The following is a 17,211-nucleotide window of genomic DNA, read 5'->3' on the forward strand; positions in this document are numbered from 1 at the left end:
TACTGCTGGCCTTGTCACTTAGTCAACGAATAAATCCTTTTTATTGTTGGTCAGTTTGAATTGGGTAATCTGATACTTGCCAAACTGTATCAGCCTAAACTGATACATGGATAGATAAAGAAATGAACCAGTTATTACACAGAAGCTTGAGGTCAGGTTGAAATCAGGGACTCAAACCAGATATGAGGTCCAGAGTACATAAATGGTCCCAGTGCTCTTTGAATAAGAAGCTATACTTCGAACAAGAGTTCTTTATATAACAGAATCTAAAGGTAGTCTTCCCAGGGCTTGGTTGACAAAAGTTCAAAAGCTCAAAGTGTAGCTGTGTTGCAAATTATTGAGTGGGCCAGTGCAGAGAAGATTTTCATAGGAAAACTTGGCATTTAGGCTCATTCTCATGCTAGGGATACCTGGCTAATATTCAAAAACTTTCATAGAAGGTATTAAGAGAATAAAGAAATAGTAAAACAAAAAAAAGAAGAGATAATCAAGCAAGAATCAATTATTCTCAGAAAAGACGTAACAAAATATTATGGTTAAGAGTATGGACTTGGTGTTCAAACCTGATTTTTTTTTTTAATGTTTATTTGCTTTTTTGAAATAGAGAGAGACAGAAACAGAGTGTGAGTGGGAGGTGGGGGGCGGGGGAAGGGGCAGACAGAGAGAAAGAGGAAGACACAGAATCTGAAGCACGCTTCCAGGCTCCAGGCTCTCAGCACAGAGCCCGATGCAGGGCTCAAACCCTCGAACCACGAGATCATGACCTGAGCTGAAGTAGGTCGTTTAACCGACTGAGCCACCAGGTGCCCCCAAACCTGATTTTTTTAATGCCTGGCTCTTCCACTGACTAGCAGCTTACCTAACACACTGAGCTTGTTTTTTTCATTTGTAGAATGAAAGAAAAATACCATCAACTTCTCTGAAGGTGGTTTGCAAATATTAAAGGTGATATTTTATGTGAGTTTGCAAATATTAAAGGTGATATTTTATGTGAAGCCTGGGACATAGAAAACTTCAATTAGTGACAAGTAGTTGTTATTTTTCATTCATAGAACTAGGATCACACATTTTGGTAGAACTTCTGATAATCTGGGTGGACTGTAAGCTTTTGTGACTTTAGCAGGAAGGCTATCCTGGCATATTATGAACATTGCATTGGTGACCTTTGGGATTCTCTTGGTAATTTTATACTCCTCTTGCCAACTTTTGGGCAGGAAAGAGCCATCCTTAGAGTAATTCCTAATTTCCACTTGACCCGAGTCTCAATAGTTGCTTTACTGGAGTCACACTTGAGTTTTCTGGAAAGCAGATGAGAGCCAGTACTGAAATCACAGTGCCTGACACATAGCCTCTCAATAAGTGCCATCTGAAGATCGGGCCAGCAAGTTGATCACTTTCCTTCAGACGTGACGATTAAAGGGTACTTTGGGAAGGGCACTGAAAGAGATAAATTCACCAGATTTTCTTATTGTTTCTACATTTTAAGACCTTTAGGCAGGAGTTCATTTATGGTCTGGAATGGGGTCTAAACTTCCTGTGGAAATGTCAAGTTGGCTATAGCCCATCTCGTCTAGAAATGGTTCTGCTCATGAACTGATCTCGAAGTTTCTCAGAGCTCCAGCCATAAGGAGGGCCATGGGTTAGTGGAAAGTTTCGCATTGTTGTTAGCACACTCTGAGGCCTAAGGCAAGCCATTTAACCTCTTGGTGTCTGGATTTCCTCATCTGAGAGCCAAGGATAATAATACTTCCCTACCTCACAGGTGTGTTGGGAGCATTAATTAATGTTTGTCTAGTGCACAGGGATCTGTGATGAAAGGCAAGCATCATTATTGTCGGTTCGCTGCAGGCAAGACTAGATTATAGTCCTCCAGATGGGTTGCATATGGGAAGTGGTTTTAGCAAAAGGCTTTCCCAAATGAAATACAGGCTTTAAGGTTTGGGGCCACTTCAAAAGAAAAGGTACCAGTGGAACTTCATCCTCTCCTTCTCGCCTTTGTTGGCTCAGGTTTTACTATTGTGCAGAGTTACAAATCAGGATCAGAGAACTGTAAATTAATTTATGTGACAAGCGACATCTAGTTAGTTTGTTTCAGTGGGCTCTGCTCAGCACAGACTATTCAAGATTCGATTAAGTAGGTAAGGTTACTGTTGCAGAAAACTCTTTATTCCTTGTGAAGAGTATGCATTGTATGGCGGCCAGTTAGTGGGTCTATCCTACGATAAGCAGGATAGACAAAACCATTGTGTTTTAACAGCACCAAGTGGACAAGTCAATTAGGCCAGAGTTTTCAATCTTTTCATTTTGTTTTAACTTCCTCCTCCCCACCCCCATTCTTTTAAAAATAGCCTTCCACACTAAAGAGCACTGGTATGTTCTTGAAAGCTTTTGAAGAGGACCACTTTGAGAAAGGACTTCTGGGAAAACAGAAAACAGGCTGTCTGGGTACATTAACGCCAAGGAAGAAGGAAAAAATGTCTTTCTTGGGGACTAGACACATTTTTGTTTCCCCCAAAATTGGAAAAATTGATTCAATTAGTACATTGTCCAATTAAAGGGAAAAAATAACATTTCTCTTCCCATGAGCAGAAGTGTATTTTCTCTTATAAGCACAAAAGAAAGAAAAAGAAAATATTTTATTAAAATTGTCACCCCAAGTAATAGGAAAACAAATAGAAGGAATCTTGCTGTTGGTTAACACACGCTGCTGAGATGTCCTGGAACAAAAAGTCTAAGGCAGAAATGAAAGTGATGATAGTGCCTTTAATACATTTGATTGAGTTACAAAGCAAGTGGCACATTCATTCATTATTTCAGCAAATATATACTTTTTAAACTTTATTTATTTTGAGACAGAGAACGCACATGTGGGGGAGGGGCCGAGAGAGAGGGACAGAGAGACTCCCAAGCAGGCTCCTATAATAGCAAGGAACCCTACATGGGACTGGATCTCAGTAACCGTGAGATCATGATTTGAGCCAAAATCAAGAGTTTGATACTCAACTGACTGAGCCACTAGGTGCCCCCAGCAAATATTTATTGAGTGTATTCTAAGTGTTGGGCACTATTCTGAATACTGAGAAATGACTGATAAAGAACACAGACAGGTTCTGGTGCAGCTGACATTTCAGTGTGGGAGACAGGAATACACACACACACACACACACACACACACACATGATTGTAAATGCAGAGGGCTAAAATGAAGTGACGGGATAAAGAGGTTGGTGATGATTTAGTTTGGATGTCTGGAAAGCCCTCTCTGGGGGGGCGGGTCGCTTTCAGCTGGTGAGGTCCCACAGTGGGAGCAAGCTGTAAGACTTAATGTTAGAAAATTACTTTGGTGTAAAGACACAGCCTTCAGTAGGTATGGGATGCAGCTTGGGATTCCAGCATATTCCTCCAGCGTGGTATCCAATTGTTTCTTCCCTAATATAGATTCCTCCATCTACTGTATATAAAGGAAAGTGGATTATGTTTGGAACCATCAAATTAGGATAGCTGGCTGTTGGGGCGCCTGGGTGGCTCAGACAGTTAAGCGCCAGACTCTTGATTTCATCTCAAGTCATGATCTCTCGGTTTCATAACTTTGAGCCCCACATCGGTCTCTGTGCTGACAGAGGGGAGCCTAGTTGGGATTCTGTCTCCCTCTCGCCGCCCCCCCCTCTCTGCCCCTCACCTCTTGTGCTCTCTTTCTCTCAAAACAAATAAATACACTTAAAAAACAAACAAACAAAAAGGATAGCTGGCTGTTGTTCTCGAAATGATGGAAGACCAAGTCAGGAAACCTGGTTGATTCTGGTTCTTCTAATACCTTGCTGGGTTAATCATATAGACTCTTCATACCTTGATTTCTGTACTTAAAAAAAAAAGTGTTGGAGAGGTCCTTCCTCTGCTTCCAGGAACAATATGGAATTATTATAAACCCTTGGTTTTCAGCAGTCTATGAAGATGATAAAAGAAAACATAAAAAATTTGAAAAATGCTTGTATCATTAGGTCAAAAATTTAATAACTGGGCAGACGCTGGGTGCAAAGTTAGCTATAATGCATATTTTTGTAATGAGTCTTTTTCAGTCCTTATTGCTTTTTTTTTTTTTTTGAAAATGGGAATTTATTAAACCCTGGAGTAAGAGTTTTCAAAACATTAGAAAAGTAAATAATCCTTACTACTATAGTGTTTGTGGTTTTGTTACATTCAAATGTTTTCTTGCTTTCCCAAACTAGCAGAAATGAATAGATGTGAAATGTCTCAGAGTTTTACAGCTAAGAATTTCACTTGCGACCAAATTAGACTGCTATAAGTAAATTCAATAAATAAGTTTAGAAGGAATAATTTATACTCTAAAATCTCAAACTCTTTACAAAGAATTAAGAATTTTCATAAAAAAGAATTTTCTTCGAAAATAATATCCCAAACAAATTTTGTGGGCAAGTGAAATTATGCACCATTTTTTTATATGAACACATAAAATAACACTAACAATATTGCCTTCTGTGGTGCTCAATGCTTTGCAAAACAGTTCCATGTCTCTTACTTCATTTGAGCCTCATGATTTCTTTGCAACTAAATTGGATAGAATTTATTATTCCCATTTCACAGATGAGGAAAAGGAGGCATAGGACTTGGGACCTTCCTGGATTTACATAGCTAGTAGTTTAAGCTAGAATCCAGGATCCTGAATCTGTCTAGTGTTTCAGCCATCCCAGCAGAAGTGCTCACGTAACCTGAGTTTCTCTTCTGTGTTCCGCTGGTTTTTGTTTGCTTGTTTTTTTGTGCAGGACCCCAAAGTACTTCCAAGAATTTCTGGAAGACTTTGGGGCTGATGTGTGACATGTGAGCTCATGAACAAATTCGGGCAGCTACGGTGAATCTGCCAGTCTCATCCCTTCTCCTGCTGTCACCCTGGTCCTTTATGTCCTGCTTGTCTGCCATGCATAGCTGTCACTTTTGTTGGGCTACTCTTAGCTATTGCTATGGTGAGATCTTAGTTGTGCTGGGTGTTTTCTGTGTTTTAGACAAAATCGGGGCAGAATGGTACATTTCACTCTTTATTTAACATATGGCAATACAAAACCAAGACAAATTCTTTTTAAAAAAACATTATTTTGTGGAGTATAAAATTTTTTAAATTGGCTGTTAAGGATCTGATTATTTTTTGCCTAACTAACATCAAGCAGTAAACACGCTGTTTCGTGTGATAAGCAACAAAGGACGTAAGACCCTGTGCCACTCTCCAGACCTTATGTTCTATTGAGGACACAAAATATTAAGCCTCTCGATTAGAATATAGTTCAAATGATTATGTGAAATACTTCGCAGTATCATTTTGAGACACTGCTGTAAGATCTGCTAAATACATCTGCAGGTCAAAGAGATGGAGGGAGGCAGAATAATCCACTTGAAGGCTATGGAGAAAAGATGGAAGCAACACAAGGGAGTAACAAAGTTGAGTTTGGAGAGAAGAACCGAGCATAATTTTGTTCAAAATTTCACTCTTTATTAGCAATAAATTAAAATGAGGTGGTGCTTTTTGATGACTCATAAGATAGATGTTGCGTGAAAGCGTACTGGAATCAACAGGCACAAATACGACGGCCAAACGTGGAAAAATGATCATAGGTAGAGCATTTGTTCCACTTGCCTTTTATCTTTTACACCTGTGTTTGAATTCATCCAAACTTGCATAAATCCTTTACACAGCTGTCGAAATTGCACCTGAAAAAAGGCTGAAGTAGTCTCAGACGGGCTAACATTTCATCATTCTGAACACTTAAACCCAAACAGGTTTAAACACTTTGCCAAACCCAAGGATAACGGGCTTCCCATTGATCTTTGCTCTGTTCAAATGTTCAACTGTGTGCCAAAATGTACACTGCAGACTGCATTGTAGAGAATCCCACTATTTTTGAACTCTAGAAAAGCTCAAAAATGCGGTTTTAAAGATGGCGGGAGGGTCTTCTTTGAAATCTGCAAAGACACATGTACTTTGATATACGTAATTAGAAAATGTACTGAATTTAATTTTTCTTTTCTTTTCAACAAATAGTCGGACATAGTGAATTTCTGGTATTTTTTCGCTAGGCTGTTTCCGATGTCTATTCTGACTTCCACAATTTTATCACTTTTCACTTGGACTCTATCATTACAGTTTTTAAAATTATAAATATATACATTGACATTATAAAAAATTCGCACAGTATAGAAAGAGAATGGAAAATATGAGTCCTCCTATACCATCTTTCCCCCAAACTCCCCTCCCTAGAGGTAAACCCTTTAATACTTTAATGTATTTCTTTCCAGGTCTTTTGTAAAATGCATGACTGTGTGTGTGTATGTGTGTGTAATTATAAACAAATGTGATCACAACATAAATGCTGTTACGTTGATGTATTTTCCTTAAAATAGCAAAATTAATGACCAATTTTTAAAAATTTTGCCAGCCCAATGAGTGAAAGTTGTTATCTCTGGGTATGGCACTAGAGATGGGTGAGGACCAGATGCATTTAAACTATTTTCTTTAGGGATGCCTGGGTGGCTCAGTCAGTTAAGCAACCGACTCTTGGTTTTGGCTCAGGTCATGATCCCACAGTTCATGGGATTGAGCCTCATATGGGGCTCTGTACTGACAGCATGGGCCTGCTTAGGATTCTCTCTCTTTCCCTCTCTCTCTGCCTCTCCCTCCCCATGCTCTCTCTCTCTCAAAATAAATGAATAAACTAAAAAAAAATCTATAAACTATTTCTTTCAACTTAATCCTACATTCTTTGCTTCCTTGTTCACACTACCAAAGATTGGGAAGTTTACTTTCTTACTTTTCTTTTAAGTTTATGTATTTATTTTGAGAGAGAGAGACAGAGAGAGTGAGCAGGGGAGAGACAGAGAGAGAAGAGAGAGAATCCCAAATGGGCTCTGCTCTGGGGCAGAATCCATGAACTGTGAGATCATGACCTGAGCCGAAATCAAGAGTCGGTTGCTTAACTGACTGAGCCACTCAAGCACCCCTGGAAGTTTGCTTTCTTGATAAACATGGTGCCACAGAAAAGTAAGTCTGAAAGTTAACCTTCAAGGAAATTTAGGGCTTGCCTTTATGGACAGAAGAGGGGGGAAAAGGAAATTTTAGGTAGGAGAGCTTCTGTGAGCAAAGCCATAGAAAACAAAGTCCCCTGCTTGTTTTCTTGGTCCAGTCTATCCACGGCTGTGCTACAGGAAAGCTTGGACTGCCTTGCTGGCTGACATGATGCATACCTCCTCACCGAGCTCTCATTAGAACTGTATTCGCAGCTACATATGTGAATGGACTTTCCGTTTACTGTGCTTGCACACTCCTGCTTGAGTGTCTATTGCTCTTACACAAAAGGAACCCCTTTCTAGGGGAAGAGATGGATCTCCTTGAATATAGCAGAGGAAAGCCCAAGTGGGCCTGAACTTTATGATTCAATTTGAAAACAGCTACAGAGAGTTTGACTGCTGGGGCAACTTGACTGGAACCTAGCTGGCAAGATAATACCCACACAGTTGCAAGTGGAAATTCAGTGGAGGGGAGAGGGTGGTAAGAGTCCAGAGACAAATTGGTTCAAGCAGAATATCTGTGGTGTGAGTAAGGTTGGAAACATGAGAAGGAGCAGAGATAGAGCTAATTCTAGGGTTTGGCATTTGGACCTGAGCCACAAGAAATTGAGAAGATCAGTCATGATGAAATGAAGTGACCTTCATTAGTTAGATCATCATGTGCTATTTCTTGTCTTTCAGCTTCAATCCCACCTTTCCCTATTCCTTTAGTGATGCCGGAGCAGGGACTCTGTAAACAATTCAGTTTTGCCAGCTGGCTCCCTGTGAGGCTCTGCCATTTGGGGATTCTAGGCGGAAGACAAAACACTCGCTCCTTCCTGTTTCCTGTTTGCTTCCTGTTCCTGGGAGCATGGCCCCAGCTTCACTTCTTAACAGAATCTGGTAGTGGTACCTGATTCCAGGAGCAGCTGTTCAATCCAATTAGCAGTTTTCCCAACTTTCACAGAACCTGCTTCTTTGCACTCACACTTCCCACGTGCCAGCCATTGCCAAGAAACACCTACCCCCTGCTCAGAGGTTTAGGGTCCCGACCACATAGGACCTTCCTCTAGTTAGCAACCCTGGCCCCAGCCTAACAGCAAAACTCCTCAGATGTCTGAGTTTTTCAGCTCTGTGAAGCTCCTTTTTCTAAGTTTTAGTAATTCCAGTCTTTTCTCATTGATCTCACAGCTTTTGAAGTGGTAGTTCCTTCCTGTAATTGTTACCTCTCTGAAACCTTAAAGGTGTTCTCCTTGTGAATTTTCTGTTCTTTACTATTTAGTTAACAATTATTTATCATATATAATTTCTGCTTCTGTACCAGAGCCTGACTGATACAGGAGGTCCGCGATGAAATGTAGACAGGAGAACTCATGAGTTCCTATATCATCCAGGAACAGTGTGGCGCTTGCATTTTGTGGGGACCAAGAGAATTAAGGGGAAGAGGCACATCTGACAAGTTTTAGGTGGGAAGGAACCAACAGAGCTTCATAATTAGAAACATGGAGCAAGGAGAGGGAGCTGTAGAACACACAAAGTTTGTATCCTGGTGGTGGAGAGAATGATGATGCCATAGAAAACTGGGGGAGGTAGAAAAAAAATGAGTCCTGGTACAGAAATATGCAAGTGGAGGTATTTTAAAGACATCTGATAAAGTGAAACTGCAATTCAAGTGAAAGCTAGCTCAGTGGCCTCTGCAGTGAGGATGGGCACTGTGGCTGAGTTCCCTGGGGACATGCGGCTGGTGGGGGGTGGGGGCAGTGGAGATAGGAGCTTCTGGGTAGCTTGTACAGAGGCTTAATGCAAAGTCTAGTGTGGGACCTCCTGCCCATAACAAGTAGGGATGGTGTCTTGTTCAATACCCTGGACAGGTTAAGAAGGATAAGAACTATAGGTCCACTGTTTTAACCAGAAGAAGGCATTAGTGATTATCTGGGATTCTGTTTTTGTTCACACAAGCAAACTTCAGCTCTGATTGGGTTGGTCGAATAGAAGAACATCAATGAACATACTGATGGAATTTTTAAAGGTGGAAACAGACAAGCAAGCTACACAAACAGCCACTTTTCATGAGCAGCAGACTAGGAAGCCTATTGTCATCAAATAAAACACACAGCAAAGTTAATCCGGCACACATTTAATAATAGTCCCAGTCATGATTGTGCTACACTGTAATTAGGCACAGGTGGTAAGTAGTTCTTGTAAACTATTATAATTCATATTGATGAAAGTCAAGTTGACTTTTTATACTTTCTCTCTTTGCTTTCTTAGTTCTTTATCTAACATGGATCTGTCAGCCATTTTTATTGATATCATGTACCGTCAATTAAAATCTGTTTATCAAACATTTACTGAGTTTTTATTATGCTCCAATTATTGTGCTGGGCTCTGGGTGATATAAATATGAGCAACTTAAAGTTGAAAACTTTAATTTGAATCATACAAATCCTACAGAGTGACTCATATATGTTCCTGCATAATGGGCCTGTACTCTGTGCTCTCCATGGTTAAACATAGGTGACTTCCTCAGAGAGGTTTTCCTTCTTCAATGGACAACCTCACTCTCTCCACACCTGCCTTTTTCCTGCCCTCTGTTGGGCACTGAAGTACTCCCCATTCTAAGTTTCTGGGATGATAAAGGTCTAAACACTAGGGAACTCTGGGTCATGACCTTGGGGATATCTTGCTCAGGGGAGTAATAGACACATGGTAGGCTTAGGGAGTAGAAAAATACAGGGGGGGAAGTGTCCTTTGCTCTTTAGAAAATGAGGGAAGGGAAGCTTCTGGGTAGCTGAGGGAAGGGAAGACTATGCTCAGGCTGGAAAAGTAGGAGGAAGGATTTTGCTAGGGGTGGGAACATGCTTGAGTAGGACATTTTCCAGCCAGTGGGATGTTCCTCATACAGCAACTTTAGGGGACGGACCCCTAGTAACAGGAGGGTGTAGTCTTGTACCTGTTCTCTTGAGTAGGACAGACAACATATTTAGGAGAGAGACTGAAGAACATTTCCTCTTATTCTGACCTCTAGGGAATCAACCAGGAAGGGTTAGGTTACATTGCTGGAACAAACAACCCTCAGATCTCAGTGATGTAAGATTTATAAAGATTTATTTCTCCCTTATTCTGCATGCCCATCTTGGGCTGACTGGGCACTTCTCTCCATGTCATCCTTACTCAGTAGGCAAGCTGACAGAGCCAATACTATCTTCGGGTATCAGTGATTTCTAAGGGAAGGAAATCACATGCTAGTTATTACAGTTGCTGTCTGGAAATCGCATAAGTCACTTCATTCATGTGTCATTGGCCAAAGCAAGTCACATGGCCATACCTTTCTTCAAGCTGATAGGAAAACCAGAAAAAAGAGAACTCGAAATATCTTGTCTATAACACCTAGGCACTGAGCAATTAGTACCATCTGGTGATTCTTAAGAAACAACTGTCTGAATAAGAACACTGTGATTTTCCAGGGTCGCTGGAATAAGAATCCTCCACTGTCTCTGAAATGTCTTTTTTTACCTGCTCAATGGCACTTTAAATTCCTTTAATAGCACATAAAATTGTTACAAATATGAAAGGCTAAAAAATGTAATAAATTAATTAAACCCTTTCTTATCAAATTATAAACATAGCATTTGTGTTTTATTAGCTAGGAAGGATCTTAAGGATTAGGAAAAGGAGATGCTGTAATGCATACGGGGCATCTATAATATACTTGGGGTGCCTGGGTGGCTCAGTCAGTTAAGCGTCTGACTTTGGCTCAGGTCATGATCTCATGGTTCATGAGTTTGAGCCCCACGTCAGGCTCTGTGCCGACAGCTCAGAGCCTGGAGCCTGCTTTGGATTCTGTGTCTCCCTCTCTCTCTGCCCCTTCCTGGCTTGTGTTCTGTCTCTCTGTCTCTCAAAAATAAACATTAAAAGTTATAATATACCAATATACTTTCTATCAGTTGTCTGGTTCAGGCCTCTTAGTAACTCAAGGTAGTGTAGTGGATAAGAACATAGCCTTGAGAGCCAGACTGGGTTTGAATCCTGGTGCTACTACTTAGCATTTTTGTGACTTTGGACAATTTCTTAATTTTCTGTACCTCAGTTTCCTCACCTATAAAGTGCAGATAGTAATAGCATATATCTCAGAAGGTTGTGAGGGAAAGTCAGTGTTTGTAAAGTGCTGAGAATAGTGACAGGCAAAAGGTAAGCTCTCTATGTAAGCATTTGTTAAATATATAAAACAAACGCTATGAAGTACCCTCATTTACCAAAAGGACACTAGGGATCATAGAAGTTAAATAACTTGCTTAGGGAAGAGAAAGAGCCAAAATTTGCCCCACTTCTCTCTAAAGTCCATGTTCTTTCTCCTCCACCATCTTGAGTGTTAGAGGACAATGTCAAAAGGAGAAAAAAAAAATGGAGGCATGAAAGACAAGCTTTTCCAGCTCAACTTTGCCTTCACTTCGGTCCACGTGCTTTTCTGTTATGAATGGCTCTTCAACAGGAACTTGCCAGTGAGCAAAATGATTGCCTTCCGTAAAGAAGCAGATACCATTCAGTGCTGTGAAGAATAATCTTTCTTTCTTTCTTTCTTTCTTTCTTTCTTTCTTTCTTTCTTTCTTCCACTTTCTTTCCTTAAGGTATAATTAATACATTGGTGTCAGGTGTGCAATACAATGATTTAATATTTGTGTATATTATGAGATAATCACCACAATAAGTCTAATTAACACACATTGCCATACATAGTTATAACTTTTTTCCTTGTGACAGGAACTTTTTAAATTTTAAGATCTATAGTCTTCACTGACATGCTTTGTGCCAAAGACCAGTGGCTTGGAACGTCTATCAGCCATTGGTCAAGACTTGAAGATTTTATAATCTTATGTGAATAAGCATAATGCTTCAAATGTAAAATGGTTGGTTGGGGCACCTGGGTGGCTCAGTCGGTTAAGTGTCTGACTCTTGATTTTGGTTCAGGTCATGATCTCATAGTCATGAAATCAAGCTTGCATTGGGCTCCATGCTGAGCATGAAGCCTGCTTGAGATCCTCTCTCCTTTTCTTTCTGCTCCTTTCCCCTTCTCAAGCTCTCTCTTTCTCTCAAAATAAATAAACATTAAAAAAAGGAAAATTGTTTGTTGAGTATGAATGATACATTTTCCCCTTGTGAAGAAAAGCCCTTGTGAACACGAGCAGGACAGTAAAAGAGCAAGATGAATTCAGTGTGGCTCAAATGTTAGGTATAAAAATTTAATGAATGGGATTAAAGGATGACCTTCTCATGATAAGTTGCAAGGAGTCAAGAGATGTACGTTCTGTACTTTTGCCTTATTGTTTTGAAGAACCCTATTTATAGGGAAGAGCTACTACCTAGTGGTAAAGAGCAAATTCTGAAGTCAGAGAGACCTAAGTTCTGGATCTGGATAAATCCATGCTTTATCATCTGCTGGCTGATGATGGTCAGTTTTCTCATGTAAATGATAGAAACAATGACATTCTAGTTTCCCCCAATGTCCATGGCTCCGCATTGTGTAATGTGGGCTTTGGATGAAATTGGCTTCAGTCCAGATTTAGGAGTGGGTCCTGATTAATCTTAGCCTATCATTGCACTCTCACCCCTTTTCCCAATGATGGTGTTGGGGTACACAGATGATTCATGCCCCAGTATGAAGCTCAGTGTAAACAGCCATTTTTGTTTACTGATTCTGCGATGATGTCTGTCTCTTTCAGTGTGAATGAGGAAGTACTGAGTACTGCTGGCAACATTTTGTGATTTTGTGGAGAATGAACCTGATGACAGATCTAACACATGGAGGAAGACAGAGATGATGGAACCACAGAGAAATTGATCCAGAACACTGATCAACCCACGCCTAAAGACTATACCACCCCTGGACTTTCTAGTTACATGAACAATAAATCTTCCCTGTTTGTTAAACAAGTTTGAGTTATTTCCTACAAAAACCAATTTGTTGGTTGCTTACTTCCAGGGTGGTTCTATGTGAGTAAATATCTCAGCAGAGTGCCCAGTGAATTCTAAGATAGCATCCATCATGGCAGTACAATTATTATCACGTGATGAGAGAGAAGTGGGAGTGTTACAGATAATGACAGGCAACCAAGTCCCAGGGATAGGGTGGTGGTAACTTTAGATGCAGAGAATAGGAATTAAGAATAGAAACAATCACTTAAAACTTCCATTTCACCAATCTCTCAGGCTAATTACTAATTGGTTTACTATTTAATTGGTAAGTACAGCTATTAATTATGTTAGGAAATAAAAAGGTTTATAAATATGTAGTCTCATATATTCTATAATTTAGAGTCATGAATCAGAAGGAGGTCCATAATTTGATTGTCAATTCAGAGGGCCTCAGGACTTCCAGGAATGGAATGCAGGAGAGGTCTTAAATATTTGTCAACAGTTGGTTGAATAAGAAAGTAGAGTTACAAAAAAAACTAAAGCAAAATCAACTGAGATCACAATATTGTTCTTCCAAAGTCCTTTCCTGAGATTCTAAGTGAAATTGGTGAGTACAGTCTTCAACTGTGATGGAATGTGGGGGCCGAGATCCGCTTTGCTGAAGCATGGGGTGACGGACTGCCCTGTGCCCATCTGGTAACTCCAGGGGTTGGAGCCTGAGGAGAGGGTGCTATTGACAGCCTCGGAGAAACAGGGAGAGAACGAAAGGGGGTGTGGAGAGATAATGAGCTCCGTTTCTGACATGTTTAGTTTTAGGAGGTGGTGGGACACCCAAGTAGAGATATTCTGCAGACAGAAAGAAATATGGGACTGAAGAAAGGGTGAGAGGTCAAGGCTGGGGCTGGAGGTTTGGGAGTCATCTGCATTCAGGTGGTAATTAAAGCCATCTGACGGGGAGCTTCCAAGAGGAGTGTGCTGTGAGGGAAAAAAAGCCCACTGAGCCTGCTGAAGGAGGGAAGGAAAAGAGGGGGAAGGCACTCCCAGGAGGTTCAGGAAAGTGAAGCTGAGAAGGGAAGGAAGAAATCTACAGAATATGGTCCTTACAGCTGAGGGGAAGAAAGAAATGGATGGACACCCATTTAAAAGCCTCACAGAAGTTGAAAACGTGATAAAGAGTAATTGGGCAATTGGATATTTCTATCATTTCATGAACACCATTTAGAAGGAAGCAGAGGTCATTTACCCTTCAAAGAACCAGAGAATCGTTGGTACAAGATGGATGATTTGGGGGAGGCTGAATTCTCAGGGCTTTCCTTTTCTACTGAGAAAGGAAATAATATATATCAATGGGGGGGGGGGATTAATGAAGCCAGTCACCACTCTCAGTGGAAAAAAATAAATGAGAAATTCTCACTCATTAAAATACCATGAAGATTATTGTTACAATGTGATTTTTACAAGATTTTTTTAAAGAGAGTTTTTGAAAGTTATAGGAAAGAGGACATGACAAGGGAGGATAACCCATTGGGATAAGCGGTTCCTTAGAAACCTAAGTATTAAGAAAATTAATATACTTACGCTTATAAAAAAAATACTCTCTTATAAGTGTAAATGCCCAGTGAAGTCATCCACTGCAATAGTGTTGCTGAAACTGGCTAAGCAAACTGAACAATAGGAAAGGCTATAGGGTTATGGAGTAGAACACAGACATGTAAACATTTTTTTTTCCAGCTTTCTCCATGACAGAAGTCAGTAGGGAGTCACATTTTTATACCCTGATATATCTTAATAATGCCAGGTGTGATAATCCACTGATTCACTCAATTCATAGTCCTGAAGGAATTTCACAGTGACAAAGAGCTGCAAATCATGTTCCTCTAATAGCTTGGCAAATTCCTTTCGGCAAGATGAACATTAATAATGGAGTGATGATAAGATCATTTCCTCAGGATCTCCAGAGCTGGTGTGTTGACTAAGGTGGTGCAGGGTGGCCAAGATGACTGTGCTTACAACTCTTGCCCAACCATTAAAGCAGAATACAACATGTTGGATCGCAACATTGCTCTGCCAGGTTTAGTACATAACCCCCAGCGGTAACCAATAACTGTTCCTTGGGAGGAAGGCAGCCATGTTTTTATAATGAATCTAAATGGTTGGGTGAGGCTGAAAATGGATGCTTAGAGGGAGGGTTGGATTGGGGCCAAGAACAAATGACTTCCTTACACATTAAAATTCTAACCTTTTGCTCCGAGGCATGAAGTTTGTTTTGCACTAATTTTTGTATTTATAATATAAGATAGCATTGATTTTCCAGACCCCTTTAAAATTCCATTAGTTGAATTTAGACTGCCTCACAGAGGTACAAGGAATGGCAGGACAAAATGAGACTAGTTGGGGCAGAGAAGGGGAGAGGTTGGTAGAGTAGAGTGGGGTAGGGGCGGGTGGGGAGGAGGAAAAAAAAATCTCTGCCCACTCTTGAAGGTCACAGTAATCTTTGCTGTATTTCTGAAAGAACAGGCAAAGCAAGGAAGGAGATGGAGCTAATATTTTCTGAATGCTTTTCATGGCCCAGGTTTAGCACATGTATGATATTTTGATATATAATAAAAAACATATTTGGTTTTGTCCCCATTTCTGACACAGAGTTCCTAACCATCTTGGAATTTCCTAAGTGATGAGAGCAACAAAGATGTGTTTTGTTATGTTAATGAAGTAACTTTGGACCCCACCTAAGGATGGGGACTGGTTGCCAAGAGAACCTACCTTGCGATTAGGGGGCTTAGAAATTTTAGTCCTGCCTCCCAAGCCCTGGTGAGGGGACAGGGGCTGGAGGTTGAGTTCAATCACCAATGGCCAATGATTTAATCGTTGTGAATATGTAATGAAGCCTCCATAAAAACCCCCAAAAAGGAGAAGTTTGGGAGAGCTTCCTGGTTGGAACGGGTGCTGGCAGTATCACACTTAGACAGGAAATGGGAGCTCCAAGCCCTTTCCCCACTTCTTGCCCTATGCATGTCTTCCATGTGGGTATTCCTGACACATACTTTTATAATAAACTGGTGATCTAGTTAATAAAATGTTTCTGAGTTCTGTGAGCCATTCTAACAAATTACTCAAGACCAAGGAGGGTGTTGTGGGAATCTCCATCCATGGCCAGTATGTCAAAAGAACAGGTGATAACCTGGGCTTGTGACTGGTGTCTGAAGAGGGGAAGGGAAGACAGTCTTGTGGGACTGTGCCCTTAATCTGTGGGACACGACCCTATCTCTAGGTAGATAGTGTCAGAATTGAGTTGAATTGTAAGTCAACCAGCAAATATCAGAGATTTAGTTGGTAGTGAAGGAATCCCCCTTCCCCGGAGACACCCACCATCCCTCACCACCCAACCCCACTCACACACACACACACACACACACACGCACATTGGACTTAAGTGATTCAGACCCTTTATATGTCATTCATATAATTCTTACAATAACTCTTTATGGTTTAAGCATTTACCCATAAATGGGTAGAGGCTTGGATTAGTGACTTGTCTGAGGTAGGAGCAGAAGAATCAGGATCGGAAATAATTCCCCTTTCCCTTCTTCTTTTCCTTCCAATATGTTCATACTCCTGTCTCCTTTTCTGTGTTTTGCCCTTTTTATCAGTGACTCACAGGAAAGAGCTTGAATTTCTCCTCTGTCTTGTCTGTAACAGATCCCCTTGCGCATGTGTGCTAACTTGTTCAACTATATCTCACTGAACCAGCAAAACGACATGACACACAGGTGGCAGTGGAGAACTGCAGAGGTGCCCAGGGAACTTTTTGTGGTTCCCAGTGATTTGCACACACTGGGCCACTCCCATGTCAGCACTCGTGGGGGAAACAACATGCTCCTATATCTGACAATTACCTGGCAGAGTGTCAGGACCCACATCTCAGACTGGAAGTTGTGGCTAAACTCCTAGCCCAGGGAGCAGTTCTAGAGTACAGGCAGAAACTGGTCAGATTCAGGACCAGGATGAGACCAAAATCCAGTTTTATGACTAAGTGGGTAAAGGAGTGGGGGTTGGGAACCTAACCCCAGGATCCAGGATGAGGCTAGTCTAGCTGATCATAGGAAGTGGGAAGGATAATGAAGAACACAACGACATGAGGGCCAGGGGGAAACTGATTCCAAATTCTTGAGTGTAGTACACAATCGTCTTCATTATTACCATTATTTTTTACAAACGCCTTGTTTTAAGGTTGATGGATAAAATTAT

The sequence above is a fragment of the Panthera leo genome, chromosome B3 (genome assembly GCF_018350215.1).
Source record: "Panthera leo isolate Ple1 chromosome B3, P.leo_Ple1_pat1.1, whole genome shotgun sequence".
NCBI lineage: Eukaryota > Metazoa > Chordata > Mammalia > Carnivora > Felidae > Panthera > Panthera leo.